At 39.3% G+C, this 6,424-nt stretch overlaps 1 long non-coding RNA gene across 1 annotated transcript; it reads left to right on the forward strand.

The window, feature by feature from the left end:
• The first annotated feature begins 1,076 nt into the window (after positions 1 to 1,076).
• LOC141637888 (uncharacterized) lies at positions 1,077 to 1,887 on the forward strand. Its single transcript, XR_012541945.1, has 3 exons — positions 1,077 to 1,187; positions 1,294 to 1,392; positions 1,596 to 1,887. It is a non-coding gene; the product is annotated as an uncharacterized LOC141637888 (long non-coding RNA).
• The last annotated feature ends 4,537 nt before the right edge of the window (positions 1,888 to 6,424 follow it).

The following is a 6,424-nucleotide window of genomic DNA, read 5'->3' on the forward strand; positions in this document are numbered from 1 at the left end:
CAGGACTGATATGTTGTGTTATGGTATTCTCCATCCTGGTTGTTGTAAGATTCTCATTTTGAGTGATAATCGTGATTTGTATTTCTGTTTTTGTAGCTGAATTATTTGAGAATTTGTTCATTTACATTTTAGTTGCGTTTGTATTACACGATTAACATTATCATTTTGAGATGTGCGTAATTGGAGGTTAATGATGGGATTAATGCTCATCGAAGCTCTTGACATGAGAGTATCAAGTACACATGCTGCCTCACACTTTTCTAATATTTTCAAAGGATTGATTCTGATTTTCTCTACAATTCTAAACCATAATTTTCAGAGTTTGAATTATCGTGGTTAAGTACTCATCGTGATTTAGGATTTTCACCATACCGCCCATTGTAATTGTATCTTTTGCTCATTGGTGTCGCTCACTAGAATTGTATCTTACGCTCACCACGACCTCGCTGACCGTAATTTTCTCGTTTAAGTATGAATAGTTATGTCGTATTTTTACAGGTGATTCTTTGCATCGGAGTCTGTAAAGCATGAGGAATGAACTTGTGGACCAATTGAAGAAGGTTTTCACTAAGCTGTTTGGTATGTTTTTCACTGCTGGCAATCACATATTCACATCTCTCAATTAGTGATGGTTGCCTTTAGGTAGATTCTTATCTTCCCATTACTCTAATTTCCTTAACAATCTCTGCTGATAATTATTTCTCAATTATCTCTAAAATTGTTGATTATCCTTAAACTTGTGATTACTGGAACATTTTAGTTGTTGGGTAGAATAGTGAGCTTATATTCTGATCAATTTTAGTGTATTGTTACAGGCTTACAACATGACATCTCCAAAATATTCATGTACTTCTGAAAATTTCTTAAAGTTCCTTTGAGTTATGATCAATTTTGTTTATTCTTACCAGACATCTCTTAACTCAATCTGCTATCATTTCCTGTCTGTAAATTTTCATATGACAGATTATAGAAGGGACTGAAGATAGCACAAGTATCAAACACTAATGAGCCAGTAAGTTTTTACTTTTTGTTTCATACCAAACTGATTAGAACATTAAAAATGGCAACTATTATTGGCTGACAATCATTTATTTGAAACCATGTTTATATTTAGATCGGTAAGAGTATACGGCTACAATGGTGGGGAAAGAATGCGTTCTCAAGCACCGCAATGGCTGCAACATAATGTAAGTTGTTGCTTATTATGACGACAAATTCAATGTCTGATCATCAATCACTTTTAATTGACAAAGTCATGTTATTGGTTTAATTCTTGTCGAGTTGTTGTTTTAGTGTGCTCGTCAACAAGGTGTTGTAGAATGCGGGTACTACGTCATAAGGTACATGCTGGAAATCGTCACGCGTTCTAATCCAACAAAAGCTATCAATGAGGTCAGTTTCGACATTATAGCAAAACTCGGTATTTTTTCAAGTAATTATCCTACTTTGACCTGCTGCCTATACGCATTGTGGGCGAACCTGCTGCCAATTCAATGAGCTAGCTGCTGCACCCTCTTCCCTTAATTATTAGCTTATATGAAGCTGCCCTTGTGAGGCCATGTCGATCGCCCCATTGTCATTAATATGCATTACAGGTTTTTCAAGACACCACGCCATATTCACAAGAAGAATTAGATGAGGTTCGGGACTTGTGGGCGAACTATTTTCTCAAACTAGCCGTAGATAGCTAGCTAGCGTAGTAATGTATTAGGTAGTTGCATTTTGAAAAACTGATTACATGATCTGCAAGACCATATGTTATGTTGGCTGGGATTTGTTATGCCCTTTGTTGTTGTTCGTTAGTTGTTGAATTCGGATGACGGAGACGGTTGCGTTGTATGTTGATTGGGATCGGTTTTTATTAATTGAAATCGATCATTTTGGTTGAATGGCAGTTGGCATGTTTTGTATTAATGTTTTGGCATTCAAATTGGTGTAATGCAATATGAATTGGCCCGCTCTTTTCAAATTTTTTTAAAAAAAAAACAATATAAAGGACAGCGGATTTATAAAAGTTCGATGTAATTCTAGCTTCAAAGGACATGGGCTTTCTATAAAAATCTGATGTACATTACACATATGGACATCGGATTAATGTTAAAATCTGATGTTCATTACTCATATGGACATCGAATATATTTAAAAATCCGATGTGCATATATTAATGGACATCGGTTTAAAGTCCCATGTCCATTACACCCCATATGGACGGGACAGAACTCTACATCGGCCTATAATCCGATGTCCATGTGTCTAGAAGTCCGATGTCCTTCATGATTTCTGTAGTAGTGTATAATCATAATCAGGTGAGAGCATATTCTTCAAGCTCAGGGTTTAGTGTTGGGGCTTCATATGGGCGTGGCCGTGGGAGTGATAGCAGTAGCTAAGGAATGACATGTTTTAACTGTGGCGGTGTAGGCCACAAGAGACATGAGTGCACCAGTGCGATGAGTGGGGGTTTCCAGAGACCATCACATGGGAGCTTTTCACAGGGTCCTGCCTAGAGTTATGCTAGTAACAGGCCGGCTGGGTCATGAAATAACAGTGGAGGTCAGAATAACAATGGTGGGGGAAACCGCAATGGCGGTAATTCTTATCAGAAACCAGGTACCAACACCAACAACAACAGGGGTCGGGTGCTAAGCCGACTACCTCAGCTAGTATTGTCCAGGGAGGTGGGCAGAAGACCAGTGGCAAGCTGTTTATGATGGAGAAGAAAGCAGCTGAGGATGATACTCATGTTATCACTGGTACATTTCTTGTTAATGGTGTTTATACCATTGTTTTGTTAGATTCGGGAGCGTCACAGTCGTTTGTATCATCGAGTCATGTTAAAAGGTTGGGTTTGAGTGAGTTTGAGTCAGTAAGAGAGGAAGTTTTTATACCTTCAGGGGAGTCTGTATCTTGTGGGAGGTTGTATAGGGGTGTGTCCATGATAGTTGGGCAAGTTGATCTACCTGTAGATTTGTTGGAGCTTCCTTTAGATGGGTTTGAGATGATAGTTGGGATGGACTGGTGGGAAAGTACAGAGCTAAGATAGATTGTCATCAAAAGCAAGTTTCTCTGAGAGGTCCTAAGTGGACTAGTGTGTTTTATCGTGGGTTTGTTGTCAAACCCAAAGTTAAGTTGATTGCAGCAGTGACCTTGAAGTCCTATCTGAGGAAGGGGTGCCCGTTGATCTTGTGCCATGTGAGGGATCACAGAGTGGAGAGTCCGACAGTTGAGCAGATACCAGTTGTGGGAGAGTTTCCAGATGTCTTTCCAAAGGATATTCCAGGGTTGCCACCGAAGAGGGAGATAGATTTCAGTGTTGAGCTGAAACCGGGGACGGAGCCAATCTCTAAGGCACCATACCGGATGGGTCCTAAGGAGTTGGAGGAGCTGAGGAAGCAGTTGGATGATCTGATTGAGAAGGGATACATTACACCTAGTGTGTCACCGTGGGGAGCACCAGTTCTGTTTGTGAAAAACAAAGATGGGAGCTTGAGGTTGTGCATAGACTACATGGAGTTGAACAGAGTAACGGTGAAGAACAAGTATCCTTTGCCAAGGATAGATGACTTATTTGATCAGTTGAGTGGTGCAACAGTCTTTTCTAAGATTGATTTGAGGTCGGGGTACCATCAGGTTAAGATTAGGGAGGAGGACATACCAACGACAGCTTTCACGTCGAGGTATGGCCATTATGAGTATGTAGTGATGCAGTTTGGGTTATCTAATGCACCAGCTGTGTTTATGGATTTGATGAACCGAGTCTTTAGTCAGTTCTTGGATAAGTTTGTGGTGGTTTTCATAGATGATATCTTTGTCTTTTCTAACACTACGGAGGAGCATGAGGAGCATCTGGGGATTGTGTTACAGACCTTGAGGGAACATGAGTTGTATGCAAAGTTGTCCAAGTGTGAGTTCTCGTTAGAGGAAGTTGCTTTTCTGGGGCATGTGATATCAAAGAAAGGGGTAGTTGTGGATCCTGCAATGATTGAAGCAATTACCAAGTGGGAAGTACCATAGAATGTAGCTGAGATCAGGAGTTTCTTGGGTTTATCCGGGTATTATCGACGGTTCGTTAAGGATTTCTCCAAGATTTTGGTCGGTCCGCTTTGAGCTTAGATTTCGGTTACTTGTCGTTAGGAGCACCTAGATCAAAAAATTATTTATAACTTCACAAACAACTCTACTACTAGTAAAGAGGTAAGTAAAGGTCGGATCCCAAGGGACGGGTATTGATGTAGGATTTTCGATTGTAAGTAGTGGTGTCTAGGGGTGTCACAATTTGGGTTGAGATGAGAAGATCACTAGACTAGATAACAATAAAAGTAAACAAGCAAGATGACTAAAATGAGATGTAAATAATTGATTAAATGCACTAGGGTGTCATGGGTTCATAAGGGATTCATGGGAATTGATCATACAAACATATTCTCAAATTATAAGCAAGCAATTAATGTTGTGATAGGATCGAGTTGGTTTATATCTTACAATCCTTGGAAGGTTTGGGTCCAGGAGCCGAATCGATTAGATTGTACAACACCTACAAGTCGACTTAATCCTCCCTACTCAACTATATGCATGGTCTAATGAGACTCGAGTTGGTTTATGTCTTACAAGTCTCATTAAAAAGTTAAGTGATGGGTAAAAAATGCAAGGATTCATAGGCTCGCATTTCATCAAACATAACATGTGCATAAGTTGAGATCACAACAAGCAAGCATATAAATTATGAAAACATATTAAATTAAGCATGAATCATCCCCCGTGTTGGTTTCCATTAATTCCCCATTAACCCTAGTTAAGGAAACTACTCACTCATTATCAAGTTTGACATGTTAACAAGGTTGTCAATCATATTAACAAAGCAAAACATGATGAATAAATGAAGATGATTAACAATAATTAAAAAGGGATTAAGAGAATTATACCTAAAGATGATTCCAAAATAATAATGCAAAGAATAATAGAAGTACTTGATGATTGATGGAAGGTTATCAATCTCCCAATAAACCCAAATAATCTTCAATTACCCAAAATAAAAGATGAACAATAGAGAAATTAAGGAAATGAGATTTGTATTAATACTTGATTAGAAGTTGATTACAAGATTAAAGAGATATTAGAATAATATAAACTACACTAACGATTGATAAGAAGAACATGATAATCTAATTAGACTAATGGGGTATTTATAGTGGGGATTAGGTGCACAAATTAGGGTTACTAAGGGCTTAAATGACGATTAAGTCCTTGAGGAATCGCTCCTCTCAAGAAAAGATGCGGGTCTCCTTTTAGCTAGTCTTCCAAAAATATGCGCATCTCAAATAAAGGAAGAAGAGGACGTGTCTCTCTGGAGGACAATCCGAGCGTCCAAGGCTCGGGACGGGCGGATTGGGGAGCTTCTGGACGAGCGGCCTGGTGGTTTGGACGAGCGTCCTGCGGAGCTGCTGGACGGGCGTCCCGATGGTTGAGACGAGCGGATCTTAGCTCAGCTTCCATTTCTTCTTTTCTTCTTCCAACAATCCTCCGGGATTTTGTCGGGGATGCAAGGATCTTCTTCATCATTACCCATCTACTACATTATGTACAAAGGCCTTCTAGTCTTGTCTTCTCTTTAATGCTTGGTCATTAGATTCGATCAATTTAGCTCTATTTTGCCATGAAAATGTAAGGTTTACACTCCTCTCCTACCAAGGAAACAAAACTTCAAAGAATATGCAAAACAAAGGACTAAAGATAGTAAATGACCCAAATATGCACTAAAAAGCATAGGAACGAGGGTAATTTGGGCACTAAATATGCTCAAATATTGATCACATCAAATATCCCCAAACCGAACCTTTGCTCGTCCCGAGAAAAGAGGTGACAAAACTAGGACCCTTATTTAAACTATCCTACTAATATAGCCGATATGAGACAATTAGCGGGTCTCACTCCGCCCCTTCAACTCACAACAAGACAACCATGAGGTAGGATGCCTTCTTGCAAGGAAAGGTGGGTCTTGCCAAAATGGCGACACATCCAATCATTAAAGCACACAAAATCAAGTAATGAATGCATCTACAAAAAGAATAGCCACTTTCCTCATCTAAGTGGCGGAAATTATCTAAAGGGGAAACAATTCAAGGGTACACACTCCTTCATAGATATGGTTTCTTCAAACTACTAAGCCTAGAAGGATACCAATAAATCACCTCCAAGTTGTGTAAAGCTAGGGTACCTTTATCCTCAATCGTTAAATGCTTTTGTCAAGAATAGACTCCCTATGGTGTTAGAAACACTGGAGGATCGCGGAATTCCCCTTCTTGCCTTGACAAAAAGAAGGGTCGTCCCCTCTCTACCATGAACAAAAATGGATACGATGGATAAAGGGATCAATAATATTTGAGTTTCATTTAGGAGTTTGCTTTTGTTGTTGTTTTTCCCCTCAATT

The sequence above is a fragment of the Silene latifolia genome, unplaced genomic scaffold, assembly GCF_048544455.1.
Source record: "Silene latifolia isolate original U9 population unplaced genomic scaffold, ASM4854445v1 scaffold_156, whole genome shotgun sequence".
NCBI classification, from domain to species: Eukaryota; Viridiplantae; Streptophyta; class Magnoliopsida; order Caryophyllales; family Caryophyllaceae; genus Silene; species Silene latifolia.